Below are 19,934 nucleotides of genomic sequence, written 5' to 3' on the forward strand. Positions count from 1 at the left end.
GTTGCTTTGTGGCTGAAGCATGGAATAGAGCAATAATTATTAATCTGTCACTTCCACTGACTTTGACTACATAGGACAATTGCCGCTTGATCTACTCTACAAATCCAGACTGGTCACATTCTCACTTAAACTGTGCTAATTCAGGTTGTCAGAAGCTCAGATTAATTGGTCCTAGGGATACCCTGCCATGTCTGCTTTCCTCTGACAGTGTCTCCTCAACTTAGGGCTGGGAGACAGGTATGGGAACTGCAGTGATGCCTCAGCTCTGCTCCGGGAACCCGCAGAGCAAAGGAAGCCTTGGATGACTAAACAAATGCAACAGTCCCCGCCCCGAGGTGACCCAGATCCATCCTAATGCTGGAAAGGCCTTGGCTGTGCTGAGGAGGTAACAGATACCTTCATCTTTTCCACTGGAAGCAACATTTCCAGCATACGTTCATTGTTGGATGTAGCTTTGGATATCTCACACTCACACCTCTGGTTGTGTCCTATGAAGATTGCTGGTTTGAGTCACTGATCAAAAGGTTTTTGCTCTTTTCCTTTGCCATTTCACAGGTTTTCCTAGTAGCCCTTTTGTTGATTTCCACCATAGATTGTCTACAAAACCTCAAAAATTCCTCCTCCACCTTTCTTTTCTTCCTGCCCCCTCTTGCCTATTTTCTCCTCCTACTCTTTTTAGGAGCACACTGTGTCCTGTGTGGATTTAAAGCCCTGCTATGAGATTTCATGCTTCAAGTTCATTACTGCTTACTCATGAACCAGGCAACAGCTGAGTAATTCACCTTTACAGGGCTCCTGACACCCAGGGGTGACCAAAAGGCTGAGTCTGAGAATGGCATCACCATCAAGGTGACTTCTGAAACACCAGAGCACTAAATCTGTTTTACTAGCAGCACTGAGGGCTATTGCATGCAGGGCTTTTGGAGGGGGTGGGGTTTGTGGTGGGGTTTTTGTGTGGTTTTTGTTGGAGGGGTTGTTTGTTTGTTTTGGTTTTGCCTTGGGGTTTGTTTGTTGGTTTTTTGTGGGGTTTTTGTTTGTTTTGTATTTTTTTAAAATGTAGGCTTCCGGCTATGCCACCAAACATTGACTCTTGTCTCAGTTTTTCCCTTTTGAATTGCCTCCCAAACAGAGTAACTCTCACAGCCAAGGCACTGTGAGTATTAGCAGCACTGTGAGGATTTTATCCTGCCGTTTAAAAAGAAACAGTGCTTGATATCAAGCAAATAAATATTTCCTTAACCTCCCTCTGTGGAAACACACAAAAAAGTTGCTCTGAATGTATGGCCTGAGACATAGGGAGAGTAATTCATTCACCTGCCTTATCTTCAGGGTGCACAATGAACCTATAGCCAGACAGGCATATTTCTTGCTTGGAGTATCCCAGCCACACAAATAAACATGGTTTTCTGTCTAAAAACTGAGAAGAAAATGAAAGGCACTGAGAGAAGCTGCAGGGTTTAGTGACTGGGCTGCTAAGTCTGTCTTCTTTTCTTATTCCCTTTACTGATCATGTGTATCTTCAGTAAGTCTCTCCTGCTCTCTCTATCAGTTTTCTTTACTGTCCTATTGCTCCATCTCTGACCCATGAAACCTTGGTTTTTCTCCGCGTGCTTGGTGCAACAGGCTGCAGCGAGCCAAGCAAGAGGATTGTGTGCAGGGCACTCAGAAATATGTGCTTGCCAAGAGGGCTTATCCTGGCATCTCCTTCTGTGCTTGCAGCCAGCTGTGAGGGTGGTCACTTGCAGATGTGATGACAAAACATTGACTTCTGTCCACAGCCATTTCCTCCAAGCATTGGGAATGTCAATTTCTAAAGGGCAGCAGAAAATCTCCCTGCAAAATTGCTGAGCTGTCTGCATGTAGCAGAGCAAAGACCATGACTTGCAATCTTACTGTATTTTGTATATTCTGTGGGTTTTTAATATCGTGGCTGCCCCTCTCCCCCTCGGTGCTTGCTGTGCTGCACACATCAGCACAAAGATCCTGCTCCTTAGGGGTGCTGCTCAGTCTCTGGGCTGCAAATCCCTGTGTGCCATGCAAATAACAAGGAATCATCAGATAATCTCTCATGAAGCTAATGGTGCTTCAAATGGCTGTACAGATTATAGCTCTTAGCAATGCTGGGGTTTTACTGTCCTAAGTATCACCTGCTAATGGCCCCTCCTGTCCACACACCTGATCACAAAGTGGGCCGTTGTTTTTACCTGCGGAGCTGGAATTTAATGACGTTGGAACTGTAAGGAAATCTTGGGGATATATAAAGTGGAATACCATTTCCGGATTCTTTACTGCTCCTCTTCCTTCAAGAGGAAGTGTTCAGTACATATTTGGGATAAATGAGAGGTTTGCCAGGCCCATTGTGGTTTTCCTTTTTGGGGAAGCACGGGCGGATTTGCCCTCAGCGGTCCTCTCTCATTATGTGCTCAATAACAGACAGAAATAGCTTTAATATAATTGACTTAGCATTGTGGGAGGGTACTTTGCCAAGTATTGGGAACTGGCGTGTGCCAGCTTAAAAGGTCATTGCTGTGTAAGAGTGTCCCTTCAAGCATTATCTGCAAACACGGCCTTTGATCCAGTGTAATTGATTTTAAAGTCCGATAGCTTGCCAAATTGATTTATAATATGAATTACTGATGGGAAAGATTCTTGAATTCAAATGTAAGTGGCCAAACGTCATCAACACAACCAACCTTTGTTTGCAGTCTCTGCCTTCCTTGTGTTTAATTAATGCTTTCCACAGGAACTGGTGGAAAGCCTAGAAGGCAATTGGGGAAAATAAAGGCACAAGTGGGCACTTTGCCTACTACATCCCTTATAAGAGGAGACAATTTGATGAAAAGCCACTTTAATTAGCAGCAGCTATGGGTCTGTTTCCAATCTCATACAGGTAATTCTTAATTGTGACTTTATGTATTCACTTCATTCATTCCTGAATTACATCCTTTTCACTGCAGTCAAAATTGTACCTAATGTCTTCATGATATGGAGAATCTTTTGACTAAGAAACTACCTAAAAGCATGCAGTAATTTGAAAAAAAGAAGAAAGCCCAGTCCAAAAAAAAAAAAAAAAAAGAAAAAAGAAAAAAGAAAAAAGAAAAAGAAAAGAAAAGAAAAGAAAAGAAAAGAAAAGAAAAGAAAAGAAAAGAAAAGAAAAGAAAAGAAAAGAAAAGAAAAGAAAAGAAAAGAAAAGAAAAGAAAAGAAAAGAAAAGAAAAGAAAAGAAAAGAAAAGAAAAAAAAGAGCAGTTTCTTGGAGACTAGAATACAAAGAAGTGATAGAACAGTTGCCTGTATAAGAGTGCAATAAGAATGAAGTCTAGGCAAATTCATGGGGTTGGCTGGTGCTCGCAGGAAGGTCATCTGGTTTACAAGGATCAAGTGAGGCTGTAAAAAAGTCTGTAACACTGGAGAGAATCATTTCATTCTCCACATAGAGCAGCAAATACTGGAAGGGAAGATTTTGCCTTATCTGAATTTCAATAAACCCTGATATGTGGTAGAATGCTGTGCCCTGAGATCATTTTCCTGTGATGGAACAAATCCTTTTTTGTGTGTTTGTCTCTGCCTGGTCGGGCTGTTGCCCCAGAGGGTGGTGAGCACATTTCCCCTGCTTGTAGCTCTGCACCTGGACTTTGAGGGTGAGGGTGGCAGGTAACTGCAGATGAACTGGCCCAGCAAGTGAGAAAACAGAGCTGCAATAGCAGAGGGGGACTGCCATGGTCTGCTTTGAAGTTCAGTGCCTTGTCTGCATTGTTGCTCATTATTTCCTTCCCATGAACTGCAGTATGCTTAGAGAACCCTTCCAAAAATGGGTCATGCAGGAAGGGCACTGCTTGCTCCTCTGTGCAGGTTGGTTATTTAATTCAGAAAGGCATTGAGCAGCATGAAACTGAGAATTATAACGAAATGGAGCAATCAAGCAAAAACTTGGGCCCATTTACTTTTGTCATCTTCTATTAGTGTCCTTATTAGTGGGGAGTGCTGCATGAGTCTCTTGCTGTCAAAGCCCAAAAGTGACCCTTTTGGTCACTTAGTAGCCAAAGGACTGGTTTGGCCCAAACCAGAAATATCTTCAAAGTATCATCACTGGCATTGAAAAGGTCTCCAGCAGTGATGTGTGGGTCTGCTCTAATTACTAAGCCTAAATTTCCATTGCTGTTTAGTGAAAATAAAAGAAATCTTTACCAATCAGTGTGATGGATGTACCTGTTGTTTCATCTCATGTCTCAGTAAGGGGGAGGAAAACCTTCAGTTCCAAGCTGTTTTCAGTGGCTGCTGGTTCTTGGGCTGAATTGCTAAAGGGCAGAGAAATTGGTCTCACAAAGACAACTTGTAAAGGAAGGAACAATAAAAAATAAAATTTGATAAACTGAAACACATGGTCTCTTGTATTCAGAGCCTACCAAAAGTTTTTATGCAGGTTGTAATTCAAAGTCACCATCAGATTATTGACAGACTCAGGGACCTGGTAGATAAGGAAATTGGAAAGAAATAAAATGTTTCACAGGAAATACTCTTGAAGCAGGTGCCTCACTTCTTTCCTTTACAGGATGATTTCCATTTTGATACTCTCAGCTAACCACATGTCATCTATTGCAAGAAACTTTTGTGACATTCACAGCAGTCAGGCACATTTGTCTCAAAGCATTTAGCCTGGTTCTGGATTTAAACCACTGACACCGAAATGTTGTGTATTAAAAACTGTCATGTAAGCCATGAAATCCTCATCTGAGATCTTCTAGGAAAGAAAAAATATGTAATAAAGGCTATCTGCTGAAGCCAGGACATGTGCCTCCAGCCAAGAGGATGGTACAGATGTGTCATTTGAGAAAATAAGGGAAGCTTCTGATGCACCTTGAAGATCTGTGCCGGGGTTTGCCTTCTGAGAACCATTGAAACTCTGTCCTGTTGCTTCCCAGTCTGTTGAAGTCCCCAGAATTGGGATTTTTTCCTCCCTGTTGCCAAACCCAAAGTATTCCTAACTCTAAAATGTACCCAACTAAGAATGCCTTAACTAGCTTCACCATTCACTGGAGTTGCAGAGAACAATAATCGCCTTTTGTAACGCAATGCATAATTAAGAGAATTTTTCTGCCACACTTCCACTGTTGTGAAGGACATGGTCAGAGAAGAGTATTATATCAATTCCCCCTATTTTTATCAATTTTGTTTATCTGGTCTTTAGCAGTACAAACTCTGTCTGCCGTTAAGGACTGCTTTCCTTGCTTTCCTAGGTCTGTTAATCAAAATGTGAATAATTTTTTAGTTTAGTTTAATTTCTTTCTTCATGAAATTGACTATAAACCTGTGATTTTGAGCTATCTTTCAGTGTTTTAAGTTTTACTCGAAAAATAGAACTCATCTTTTTTTTTTCTTTTTTTTTTTTTCTTTTTTTTTTTTTTTTTTTTAAGCTAAGCAGGTTTGGTCTGAAAAGACAGAGGGAGAAAGAGCTATTAAGAATTGTTCAAAAAAATTACCAAAGCAGGACCACTACCCGTGCTGAGACTAGTCAACATTTCCATAAAGATCCAAATGCATTGCAGTTTTCATATCCTTTTTTAATGCTTTCCCACTGTCCTCGGCCACATGCTTCCAGAGCAGGAGCAGAATGTATGGTCTGCTGCTAAGTGGAGTCAGTTCAGCCTAAATTACACTTTTTCTAACTCCTGCTTGTTCCACTCTTACAGATATACTGCTCTCAGGATGGCCATTCCTATTTTTCTCATTTAATTGCAAAAATTAATGCTCCGAAATGCTTCAGGGAGAAAACCAACACTTTCCAGGAGGCTCCAGAAAGGGAAAAAAATACCTTGTCCCTTGTTTAGATGTACAAGAGTTGATTAGAAGTGATAAATTATTAGGTCCAAATAGCTATTTATTTGCATCTACATTCTGAAACAGGATCATTTATGCTAAGCCAGACATCATGTTATAGAGCTTGGAAAAGCAGGCATTTCTAACACTGTCACAGGACACACAAATTAATGACTGAAACTCCAAGGTTTCTGGGCATGAAGAAACATTAAACAGGTTTTTTTTCTGGGGCTGAGCCCTTGTGACTCTGTGTTCAGCTTCTCTGAACAGCTACAGCGTCTTGGAGATGCTGTGATATGTTGGGGCGAGTGGCAACAGCCAGCATTTGTGACCTTGGGAGGAGGGAAATGGTGAGGCTGATTGATTGTGTGCTCTGGAAGGCAATAGCTGTGGTTCTGGACATCACACAAGTTTCCTAAAGCAAGAATAATTTCCATTTTCTTTTTTTGTCCCTTCTACGAAAGTTTTTGCTTAAAGTCCTTCTGCTTAAACAACTGTTTGCACAGGAAGGAAGATTTTTCTTGTGGGCCCAGACTCATTTTCTTCCTTTGGATGGATCTGGGTTTGATGTTTGTGTTTCTGATGAAGTCCATAAGAAATTGGATGTGGCCTTTCTTTCTTCCAGTGGGTGCCTGGCAGAAGTATTGTGCTTGTGAAATCCGTGGACGCGGAACAACACAAAGGAGCCGTGCACCAGCCTGGACACACTTCCAGCCTAGCAGGCAATAACAATGCATTTGCTCTGCTTCATCTACCCTTGGATTTCACAGTGATTGACAGCTTGTAGCTACCATCTGTTAGTGGAAAATCTAGTTATTACAAGAAAGCAATTTACTCACCGAATTTGAAAGGAGATTCTACCCTACTGCTTTCATTGTTAGGATGCAAAACACTGACGTGATAAAAAATGTGGTAGCCATCACTTTAGGATTTTCTTTTGTATCCCTTCATGGGATCATGCATCTGCCCCCAGGCACTTGCACAGAACTGTCTGAAAAATGCTGCTGTGAGCTGTTGGTAGGTGAGGCTTCATCCAACTGTTGAGGAATAACATGGATGAAATTCCCTTTTAAGACAAAATGTGTCTTTGGGGATGGTCGTAGAAAAGTGCATTTTGTGACTGATGTCAGAAGTTTTTTTCCCATCCATTCATAATCAAGATGAAGACAGATTTGTAACTTGGATAATATCCTTCTGTAAAAAGACATTTATAACCACCATGGGTGGGTGTGAGCCTATACACAGCTACAATGACCTCCTATTCAAAGTGGCCACCAATTTCAGGAAGACTTTCTGAAATACTGATGCTTTATGAAATCTGGGACTTAAGGAATCCCTAGAACATCTTTGGAATGTTGAGAGGTCGGAAGGTCAGCTCTGAAGTTGGACAGTGTGTATTCCTGTGAGCACTGGACGCGGAAAGAAAAAAGGAGGAGTTGTGCAGTGAACACACAAACCAGCTACAACCCTTTTACAATTGTCCAGGGATCACAGGGAGATGGGAAAGAGCTAACCTGGAAAAGACAGGAGCGGATAAAAATAAGCTGAGTTAGACCAAAGGAACCCACCTGGTGTGTGCCCCTTTGTTAGGAGCATCCTGGGAAGAGCAGAGGCAGCTTCAAAGAGCAAAAGGCAAAGTGGTGCCAGAGGGAAGTGGAGCCTCCCAGCATCGTGTGGGGAGGGAGAAGCTGCAGCAGTGCTGCTGCCAAGGTGCTGTTATCCACCATCTGAGAGTCCAGCCGCTGATCACCAGTATTGGCTTTTCTAACTAGCAGCAGCATTTCAGGGCAAGATTACACTCACAGGGCTAGAAATGTCGCAGCTGAATGGTTCTGTCAAAAATTACTGGTTTGTCAAAAGCAGCACACTTCCTGGAGATTTGTCGGTTCAGAGAAAACTGCTTGGAACAGTAATGAGAAAACTTTGAAAAAATCAGGCAATTTGATTCAATTCTTCAATATGGAGCGTTTCAACTTTTCCATATCAAAATAAGTTTGCTTCATTCTTTTTTCTTTTTCTTAGTAGTCCATAGAATGTCTGCTAGTTAGACTGAAAAGTTTTAAATCAACAAAATATCTCCGAATGATAAATTCAGGGTTTTTGTTTGAGGTAGTAGCCTTTTTTTTCTCTTCCCTTTTACATCACTGTATTCCAAAATGGAAGAAGTAGTAAAATTCTGTGGGGGGAGAGGGGAACCCAACCAACATACATTCCATCTCTCCTTTAGTTCCACATTTTACATTTGTCACAGACTTGGCAAATGGCTCTTCACCTGCAATGATTTCCACCACAATATACAGCCTATAGACACCTGGGAAGATGTAAGCAGACTTGGAAGTATTCCATGCTCTTTTTCTGTAAGTAAATGTCCCAGTCTGAAACAGAAACAGTTTGGAGTCTAAATTCCATGTTGTCATTACAAAGTTTGCATGTAGAATCAATGAATGTTCATCTGGGTGCTCCCTTACTAACCTGGAGACAGCTACAATGCCCTGTCAGAGGCACAATCTTTAATTTCAGAAGAAAGTAACAGTAAAATAATAAAACTTAGGCTGTAGCATACAGGAAGAGCTGTTGAAATTAGACAACCAAGCTGGTGGGTCAAGGAGTGGGAATTTCTTTCTGTCTGGGAGCAGAAGGAGTCAGATCAGCACATAATCACATCCTCACTGAATGTAAATCTCTCTGGTACTCCGTGTGTGTTTTACAAGCAGGGAAATGATTCGAGGAATATGCTGACCTCATCAATTTAGGAGTATGAAGAGTCAATCCAATTTTAGGGCTGTGCATTCCCAGGGAGTGCAGGAAATTGTATTAACTTTCTACAAAAGCTGTCTCAGGAGCTCTAGCAGTAGCCAAAACCTTTTACTTGGCATGATGCCATCCTAATTAACAAGAAAAAGGCATTGGGAAGAAGTTCTTCAGAAAAATAAAACCAGGGACGAAAACTGGGAGCGTGGCAAGGGGAGAGATGCAGAACTACACACAATGCCTTAGAATTCCCTCTACTTCCAAAAAACCATCTGTGCCTGAGCTTGGCACAGGCCAGGAGGGATTCTCACAAGTGCCTGGTCCATCAGTAAGTGTTGGCAGGTGGAAGTTACACTGGGAGTGCAGGCACCCAGGATAACACTTGCTGTGCTGCTGTAGGCTTGGTCCTGTGCCAGCAGGATGCAAAACGAAGGCAAATTACCTGGTCTGTGCCAAGGGACCCCTCTGCAGAGGGAAACAAACCCCTTCATTTCCCTGAGCAACCTGGCAGCCACAGCCAGAGCTGCCGAGGGGCTGGGACCCAGCACCACACAACAAAATATTCAGCATCACCACCACTGCTTCTGTGCCCTGTGACACTGCAGAGCTGCCACAGGTGTCTTATCCCAGTGAAACAAACTACCCTGTTTAAATGTCTCACAATGGGGTTGAGTTTCTTGCTAGAAAATGCACTTCAGCTGAGAGAAGCTGTAAGTTATACCACCTGAAAGTCTTGGCTGAGGAGCCTTTTAGTGTAATAAAAAATGAGTTGCTTCAGTCTTTTTGGTTGTTGTTTTCAAAGTGAACAGTATTTTAAGCATTACTTTGAATAATATTTTAAGTGGTATTTGCAAAAGATGGTTTTTTTTGGTTTTCACTCTACAATATGTTAGGATATGACGTAATTGATAATTGTAGTCTCAGTTTTAAAACTGAATTTTCTTTCTAGAGTGCTGGAAGTTTTCAACACATCTTTTGTTTTTATTTTGAGAAGAGGCTGTGCTTTATTGGGGGAGGGGGAAAGTAAAACAATTTGAAAGAAAATATATTGACCCTTTTTGTCCTGACCTCCTACATTCTATTCCCTTTTCTCAGGTATTCATCTATACGTATTGCCATCTTCCTAGACAGGAAGAGTAAGAAAGATGATTTACCAATAACCTCAGTATTTTTGTAGGCCCATATTTTAATGCTTACTTTCATTTTGTGAAATGAAATTCTGTGAAATTTTTGTTTTCCTTAACTCAGATATTAATTTTTTCTGTGGCCAGCATGGTTCAGGAGCAATACCCTTCATGCCATGCTGTCAGTGGAGATGCAGAACACTTGGCTTTGCTGTTGCTGGGCTTTAGGTTTCTTCTCCAGGCAATTAGGGAGACCCACAAAAATAGAAGAAACATATCCTAGCAAAAATGGAAGAAAACAGCAGTAAAAGTTGGGCTGACACGCGAAAAAGTTGGGGCCTTTCATGTAACCAAAGAAAGTATGCCTTGTGTTTGCAGAACCTCTTAAAAAAGTGGAAAAGTGGAACTGAGTTGGCCAGGAAGACTAATTGAACTTGGTAGGAAAACAAGACTAAGGAATGTGTACACAGTTGTACCAGTAAGTTTGAAGGTTACACAAAGGAGGGAAACAAAGTCCTTATCATAATTCATAATCTGAATAACTATTCAAATACAGCTGGGTGTATTGGTAACGAGTGTAGCCAAACCCAAAGGTATTAAAGCAAATGGAGCAAACCAGCTGAGAAGCTGAACCCTGATCATTCAAGCAGACAGACCTCTGGGGAGGGCTGGGAGGGGAATTGGCTTTGGGGGTAAAAACAGGAACTGAGCTATGAGATTAAGAACTTTATACAGTGATATGACCAGAGAAAAAAAGGATTTCAGTCACTGACATTTCTGAGTCAGCTGAGCTTTGCTCAAACGTGGGGACACCTCTGGGGTTTATAAAATGATCCTGGTGCCAGCAGTTGTGCTTGCTGCTGTCCTACTCTGTTGAGTGTTGCACGCCTTAATTTGTTTTCATTTCTACTAATGAAAATAAATAGCAATGAGAGAACTCCAGGGAGGGTAGGAAGGAACAGCATTTATGTTTCAAAGCTCTGCAGCCCTGCTCTCTAGCGTGCAGTTGCAGTGTGAGGCAATGTTCATGCCTTGTTAAATAAAAAACAAAGAGTGAAAGAAGAAAACAGTGCTGTTCTACCAGAGAGCACAGATTCCATCTCCTATTCACCACTTTACAGATTCTTTGCAGTCTCTGGCCCCAGGCTACATGAACATGCTCATCTGAATTTTAAATGCAATAGCTGAAACCTTTCTTTCCACCTTGAAAACACTGACAAAAGCATCACAAAATTCAGCCTGAAGTTGAAAGGTGTGGGAAGCTCCCTAAGAGTTACAGTGTGCTGCCTGCCTAGAAAACAGAAGTGCCACTGAGTTTCCTTTTCTGCTCCCACGTCTCCAGAGGAGAATCAGAGCTTGAGCCTGGTGAGTTATTATGGAGGCCCTCGAGTTGTTGAATAGGAGCAATTCAGTGCATTCATCTGCCATCCTCTATCAGCTCCTCCAATTAGCCCCTGAACAGGCATCACTGCAAAACTTCCAGCTCTGTTCTTGCTGCTAAGAGCATCACAAGAAGTGGCAATTAATAGCCTTGTCTGTAATCAGCACAGGGACTGCTGCTTGGTTTGCAGGCCAGAACCCCTCCCCAGGACTTAGGGGAGCCTGGCAGGCACGAGAGGAGCACAGCCCCTGGATAAAGCCTTTCCTTGATGGATGTCACACCACAGCAGATCCTCAATAATTCCTCCCTGAGACAAGCAGCACGCGTGGTTCAGCGTGGAGCCAGCTGTCACCCTTCCCCAAGTTGTGACCTCACTGGATTTACAGCCTAAGCTGAACTCAGCCCAGTTTATATTTGGCTCTGAAACCTCTTTAGAGAATTCAGAATAGTTCAGGGAGCAGTGGTGTGGGTTCAACAGTGAACGGTTCCCCCCCAGTTTTGGAGTGATGTATTGTTTCAGCATGGAGTTAAGGAAGATACCGGTGGGAGTTGTCCTTCAGAGGAGATGTTAGTCCCTTTCTGGGTAAATCCACAGAAAACTTGCTCAAGAGAGGTGCAGTGCAGGACTTTTAATATACAGTTGTCACTGCTGTTCTCCGAAACACAACACAAAGCAGAAAAGCAGAAAGTGGCTGCTCCACTCCCTGGCTGCACGTTACAGCACGACCTGCACAATAACGCTCTCCACCTTTGCTCTGTGTTCAGCCTGAGAAACACGTTCTCTGTCTCAGGGAAGCCCAGAGTTTTCCCTCAGTCCACACAGTTATTCCTTTAACACCTTGTACTTTGATGTGAAAAAGGAGGTAGGAGCAAGGGGAGCTGGCCTTCATCGTTCTGTAATTCTGTGATTTTTATCTATTTGCATTCCTTCCACATTCACTCCTTCATGCTCGTTCTTCTCCTTCCCTGCTCGCTTTTCCTTCCCCACACAGTGCTGACATTAGAGATAAGGAAGCCCCATCTCAGGAGCAGAGTCAGTTCTTCAGAAGTCTTCAGGCTCACCTTCTGCTTCCCATTCTTCCACAGCTCCTGCGCTGACATAAATGACAGTGCACCAGCACATCTCAGAGCAGCCTCTGGCCACAAACCTCTGCATGTTCCACTTCTGCTACTGGATTTCCAAAGATTTAATAACTACCTCAACTTTCTGGATGAGCAGTTGCTCTTCATGACAGCCTTTAAATCAATTCTACATACAGTAGAGTGAATAGCTGCCCCTAATCACCTGGTGTCTGGCACCCCACCCAAATCATGGGATTTCACTCTGTATCAGCCATGTGCTCAAGCCTTTTCTACCTTACATCTTTTATTTCATGGAAACTGAGTGAAGCCCCCCATCTGTGGAGACAGGACCAGCTCAGAAATGTCCTTCCTATGGCTTGGAGATGTCAGGGGAGAGAGTGGCTCAATCAGCATCTGGATCTCATGGAGCTGTCACTGTGTCTGCCGTGACCTTCTGAAAGAATCAAAAGGGCTTTGGACAGCGCCCTAAGACTGGCCCCTGTTGGAGCATCCTGGGTCACGGTGACAAGCCACAAGGAGTCAAAAAATCGTTAAACTTGAAGGTCTAGTGTGATCATAAAACTTTCTCTGTTCTGCATACCACAGGGAACTGAAGCAGAACCCGTGTTCTCTTGCTTTTGGTGTGAAGAACAGTGTATTCTGTTCTTTTAGGCAAATAAATATCCTTTTTCTTTCTTTTCATAGCATGCTGCCTCGTGCACTGTGCAACAAATGAAAATGTGTTGGATAGGAAACAGTGTGAGACAGAAAAATTGAATTTTAATGCTTCCTCCTGTTTTGCAAAACTGGTTTCTCTGAAAAACCAGAAATCCTGAAGTGATCTACAACCAAGTTACCCAAGAAACCATCACATTGCCACTGACACCCAGCTGTGCTATCAGAAAGCTGATATCCTACAGACTAGAATGGTTATTCTTATTTGCAGCTAATGCAAATCTCATTTAAATATGCAAACAGATTGGGGAAAAGAGAAGTACTTCAAGGATTTCAAAAATCTGAAGTCTCTCAGCCTACTCCTTGGTCATTTTTTTTCTTTAGGGATAAAGTTTAGCAGCCAATTTATCTCTAGATAAATAGAGAAAGAAAAAGAGTCTTGCATGAATATTGTTCACCCTCAGAAAAAAGCTGACCTGTCTGGAAAGCTAAAACCATATTTACAGTGGGAGAAAATGGATGCAGAAAAAAAGCAACTGGGCATGAACTTTGCAGCAGTTTTACTCCAATCCAGTGATCCATAGAAAAAGTTGCTGCAAATGTGGATTTGCTCAATGTACACAAGGCTGTGATATTTGGAGTGCTGAGAACCTGAAGTTGACCTTTAATATTATTCTGCAATTTGATAATGACTCCTCTGGACTCCAGGAGCTCTTTGGAAGGTCAGGTTTCACTGTATAACCAGTGAAAGAGTTTGGCATGAATTTTTGAGAAATTAATATTTTGCAAATTCTAAACCATTTTAAGTTTTACATTCCTGATGGATTATATTATATATATATATATTTTTTTTTTCCACAGGTATACTTTTTCTTTGCATCCTGAGATTTACCTAAGCATGTGAAAAAATTCTTTATTCAGAAAGTATTAAACCATTAATCTTTTAACTCAAGTCTGGAGTTTGTTTCAAGTAAGGGAGCAAAACAGTCCCCAAACCAGCTACTTCTCTGTTTTCATATTTCTTTCATGCAGATATTTCACTCCACAGGTTTTATGACAAGTTTTATAATGGCACAATGTTTGCAACAAATTTATTAACCCTTTAAACTGAAGGGGAGGGGAGAGGTAACAGTTGGAAAATAAATGCATGAGTATCACAACTTATTATCACACAGTGCCATTTCTTTCCAACAGTAAAACTGCAACCCATAGTGAAAATAACTTGGAGTGACAGAGATGATCAGAGTGTAAAGCTACAGAACTGTTTTATCCCTTGGAATCTGCAGGAGAGAGATCCTAGTGACACACCATGTCATGAATGATAATTAATGTTATGCCACAGAAAGCCAGTGATTGGAGATATGACCTCCATCACAAAAAACACCTGTCTGGGTAAATAATTCTACTCTTTTATAAAGAAAGAAGAAAGTGATGAGGCGCTTTCAATCAGTTTTTAATTGTACCAACAAAAATGGGCATCTGTCATGGTGATGAGAGGGGAAGGACAAAGATCATCCTATCAAGTTTGTTCACTGGACAAAAAATATGCTTTTAAGTGGTGCTCCATCATTTCTTGCTGAGCCAGCCTGCCTTTGGTGGATGACTGAGTGCTGGTTTTTGAAGGGGGAGCAACTCATTATGGGCTGGCCCTGCTCCCTCTGTCAGTACTAATAGCTTCTCACCAAGTTTCATGAAGAAGCAGAAACCCTTGGTTTTAAATCCAAATCCAAATTCTTAAGTGTGCTTGAAATTATAATTCTTCTCCTAATATTCTGTTGAACTTCTGCATAATCTTCTATGTCCTTTTGTGGGTTTTTTTGTGGTTTTGGTTACTTATGATGGTGCAAACTAAACTTCAGCATTTGCAGTGGAGGTGTGTGCTGAAATCGCGCACCCTGACCTGCCTCAGTAAGCCAGGAAGGGAAACAGGCATTTTTATATGGAACAATTCCTCTGACCAGTATGACATCTGATTTAGTCTGTGACAATTCTCCTGTGAGACATAGACATTTCTCCCCATTAAAATCACTAAAGAAAGGCTAGAAAGGGTGGTCGAAACCTCAGCACATGCCTTAGTGATGCTTTCATTTGACCAAATGATTCCTCCCATATCTTAAAAACAAACAAAAATGTCCCAGGCTCCTTGCTATAGATTAGATGTGCCTAGGACACAAGATTGCTGCAGACAGACTCAAGCAGGGGCAGCCTGGCTGCTTTCTGTGGCCTGTGTAATTGTGTAATTAATTTAATTAGGTAGTGGAAGGAGATGAGTGCAGAGAATTGATGAAGGCTGCAAGATATGGCCATGGCAACCCCCCAGGAGGAGCACCCTTGGGGCAGGTCTGGGTCAGCCCTTACATTCCTTCACTTCAGCTGTCAGGCTGCCTTTCATGGACTTTTCCTTGTTTTCTCTGTCTGTGTCTATCCTTGAGCCAGCTGGCTTCATTTTTGTGCCCATTTCACTCATACCTGAGAAGGAGATGTGTTTTTCTTACAGAGGACGCCTGTGCTTGTAAGGATGAATTGAATTTCTTCAGAAGTTTGGATTACTTTTGCTTTGAGAGTAAATCAAGGAGTTTTACTTCAGAGAAAGAGCTGGAGCTGTTTAAGCCTATTTTTTCAGCAGCTGCAGTAATAGTGATCTTTTCAAATACAGTGTTGTCTAGACCATGGAGGAGAGGTAGCTGAAGAGACAGGAAAGAAAGGATCTTCTTGAGAGTGCAGAAGGAATTAATCTGACTTCATGTTTCAATGATGATATGAGTCCTTTTCAACATCTTTTAAGAGTGTTTCATAAAGATTTCAGTATTTCTATTTAGTGCTGAGTGCTAAAACAAATCCATGTGACTGAGGACTTTCTACTTTCCCTCTTAGTTAATCTTCTATTCATCTTTTCTTTTGGCTTTCACTGACTGTGTACTCTTTCCCTTTAATATTTTGCCTCCTGGGAATTTAAAATACAACTACTTCTTTCAGTAAACTCTTACTCCCACTTCAAGCACCTTCCCAGGGCAGGAGAACGTACAAGGAGCAAATGACACACCATGTTTCTGTGGCACCCAGCCTTATTGAAGGAGGGACGATAGGTAGAGGAGCATTTGTGTCTCAACAGTGTCTGATAGTCTGAAAAATGAATGCAACTTGTTCAAACATTTGTTTGAAAATGTATTATGTAAATGTATTTGAAAATGTATTATCCCCAGTAGGTGGATGGAAAGTATTTAAGTGACATTTTGTCAGATTTCATGTATGCATTTTGTGGAAGTTAATGAAACAGCTTTTCTTAAGAGTCAACATAAGACCTCTAGAAAATGTAGTTGGGAAAGGATCAGAACAACTGATAAAGTTAAAAACCAAAAATGCAGCAGAGCAGCAAGCTCAGGCATGCCTTGTGAGCACAGCCATTTGGGCATAGCTGTGAGGCAGACTCCAAAAAAAAGGTGCAGAAGCTTGAAAAGTTTTATTTCTGGAACAATCTTGAAACATGAACAGACCTCAGAGGCTGCTCCTTGGCTCACTCCATAGTTACGGCTTCATTTTTCCCCCCGCACTTGGTGGTCCTCACAGGAAAGACACTGGAAGTTAGGAATGGTGTAGGACTACACCCTGGCTCCTCTTTGTTTCCATGTTCTGGGGATGAGGGAAAGATCGTTGTCCTAAGGAAACATTGCCTTTTATCCACAGAGAGCCAGGATTTTCCACTTCTCGTATAAAATTAGCCATATGATCTTTCTTTTTCTCACTGGTCCATGTTCTTCTGGGTAGGAAGTCTGCCTTTTATCTTGCAAATGTTTCTTCTGAGCACTGTGAGCAAATGAGAAGTCCAGGCCTCTTCCCCAAAAGGTTTTAGCTGCATTAAAAAACCTCAACCAAACAAAAAAGCACCCAACACTTTGGGACTGTTTCTTTTAAGTATCAGGGGAAAAAAAAAAAAAAAGAAAAAGAAAAAAAAAAAAAAAGAAAAAAAAGGGGGGATAAAAAGGAAAAAAGAAACAAAGGAAAAAGAAAGAAAAAAGAGAAAAAAGAAAAAGAACCAAAAAGAAAGAAAAAAAGAAAAAAGAAAAAAGAAAAAAGAAAAAAGAAAAAAGAAAAAAAGAAAAAAGAAAAAAGAGAAAAAAGAAAAAGAACCAAAAAGAAAGAAAAAAAGAAAAAAGAAAAAAGAGATGATTATGGCTGTGGAAATTTTCTACACGATTCAAAAGAATGTGGTGTGGGTTTTTTTGGTGGATCTTGATAAAATGTTTGGACCCACGTGTCCTCCTTAGGAGAAGACAGAACAAACTGTGCAGGTGTAGGATGTGTTGCTAATGAGGTGCTGGAGGGCACTTGAGCACAAAGGGTCTGTTGGAAGCACCTGGACAGAACAGGAGAGAACTTAATGTGTGGCCAAGAGAGGGATCCCGGAGCAGATATTCTCCTGCAAAGAGCTGTAACAAGGCTATAATATCAATAATCTGCATGTTAATGAGTCAGAAATCTTCAGATTAAAGCTTTCCCAAGTGAGCTGTGAGACAGCTTTATTGCTGTCAAGTAGGACAGTTTTCTTAATACTCATTGATAGCTTTTTTCCCCTATCTGAATCATGGAGAGGTTCTGACTTCGAAATGAATCCTTTTTTTCCAGAAAGAGAAAAAAAAGTGACTTTTTTTTTTTTTTTTGTGTGTGTTGTTGCCATCATAATCTTTGCTGTTATGAGGATTTTTGTATCTATGGAAAGGCAAAAAATAATAAAAAAAGACAATGTAGAGCTAAATATTAAAAGTCAGTGCTGAATTTTGAAGTTACTTCTAAGCTTCACATTTTTTCTTTCATGCTGTGACAAACAAAAACCCTCTGAATGCTTTGAAAAACAAAACCATGTCCAATTGTGCATCTTCTCACTGTAAAAGTTAGGTTTTCCATTCTAATCTCTTTCTGATTAGCGATGACCAGGGAGTATTAAGAATCAAAATTTAAATTTCAGGATGAGAATATTCTTGAAGATACAGCAGGAAAATTTCACTTTCAAAACCCACATCATTCTTCAAAGAAGTCACAAATTTCATGAGTGCACTCTAGGCAGTGGTTATGGTATGGCCTGGACTTGGACATAGATCATACCTAAATATAACAATCTGTGTCCAAAGTGTCCCAATGTCAATAGTCAAAGTGGACAAAGTATGTGTTTATTCCTTACCATTTAATGGTACTAATGAGGTTTAGAAAGCAGATGTAAGCCTTCCTTCAACTGGTGGGGCGTGTAGGGTCTTCATATTACTGGGATGCAGAAAACCCACCCTGGACTTTCCGAAGCTGATTATTTTATCCCAAGTTTAGGGCACTGTTCACACACTGTCCCTGGGTGTTGGAACCCTGGGCGCTGAGAATTTCAGACTTTCTGTGCTGACAGGCACTGACCTCCAAGAAAACACTGCATTTGCCCTGAGGCAGTGGAAGAGGCTTCCAAAATGGGTGTGTAGTATGAATAGAAATGTGTAATGTCACAGGGTGGAAAACCTAAGGTTTAGAATATAGTAATATATATATAAAGCAAGATGGAGGTTTTAGGGCATAGGCTAAGTCCTTCTTTTTCACCTTCTTCTTCATGGGTCTGGGTGGTATTTTGTAATTGGGTAGAAAAATCCACATCGCAGGCCACAGGTGGTAGGTTATTGGGTTAAAAGTAAAAATAATTTAGGTGTCATTTCTTAATTGGATGGTTTATCCTTAAAAGGCCTTGTAGAGAAAGACATAGGGGCCATTTTTACTTTGTTATCTAGAAGTGCTGTAGAACTCACGGTTTGTGAGACTGTAATATAAATAAGAATTAATAAACATCTGAGTCTGAACACAAAATACCATCTCGAGCATTTAATCCCAACTCTGCAACACCTGGGTTTGGTTTTCACCTCCAGGGAATATTCACTCCGTTCTGAGGGGAGAATTTGCCACCATCTATCAGCAAATGCACAAGACCACCACTCACACCCATCCTCTCTGTAACTGCCTGGCTTCCAAAACTGCTCACTGGAGCACTGAATCCTGGCTATGGCCACAGATGGAACACATCCCAGTTCTGTTTCTTAAGCACACGTACAGGATTAGAACGTCTCGTTGTTTTTTCTCTTTGTACTCCAAGAAACCAAGAATGAGCACAGTTAATTATTGTCTCTGTACTCAGAGTAACCAAGCACAGTTAATTATTTTTTAAGGCTCATTACAACAGCAATTCCAATTCTTTTCAGGCAAGCAAGACAACTGAGGAGTGAAAGCTGAAAATTCTCATTGTGTCTTATTCACAAAGCTCGAACTCTGCTTCCTTAGCAACCCTTTGTGACCTGTGAACTTGGTGAGACACTAGAAATGTAGTTCTGTTTTTGTATTGTTATAGAATTTCAAACCTGTGTGTGAGACTTTTATTAACTGTCTAGCCTCTGGTAAAATAAACTGGAGTAATGCAACCCCTTAGAAATGGAAAAATTAGTAACATCTGGATAACTTGAATACAATGTACTGTGTTTGCAGTTTTCTACAAACTTTAGAAATCCATTGCATTTAATGGGCTGTGTAACAATTTCTCCTGTCAGAAGTATACTGAAACTGCAAAAGATCTCCCATGTCTTAGTTAAGTATCTAAAATACTCAAACATAATTAGGAAAAAAAACCCCTGTACTATGTGAAACAAGAAGGCTGCATCACACGGAGAGGAAAACTTCATAATTGACCCAAATTATGTCTTAGAGGCAATTTCAGAAAGACTAAACATGAGATTAATTTAGATCACACACTTTGCTCCTCTAGTATTACCCCAGAAGTACCTACATATATAACCCAAGTGGTATAAAAATAAAGCAAAACTGGCATCCAGGTTGGCTGGTACCAATGTGTCATGAGCCTATGTGGAACAGCAGTGTGAGGTCAGATCTGGAAGCCCAGGAGCTCTCCCAAAGCTGATGAATCAATATTTGTGTGCAGCATGGAGATGAGGCAAGTTTTCATGGCAGTGCAATCATGGTGATGTACTGAAGGCACAGACTGGCAAGCCTAGATGTGTCCTGACCTCTCTGGCTTGAGCTTCAGCTGGGTGACCCTCACCTCCTGCCACATTTCTAGTGAAAGCTGGAACAGTTTATTTTTGTCCCTGGA

This window comes from Chamaea fasciata, unplaced genomic scaffold (assembly GCF_029207755.1).
Source record: "Chamaea fasciata isolate MVZ Bird 193981 ecotype frontalis unplaced genomic scaffold, bChaFas1.0.hap1 SCAF_2, whole genome shotgun sequence".
NCBI lineage: Eukaryota > Metazoa > Chordata > Aves > Passeriformes > Sylviidae > Chamaea > Chamaea fasciata.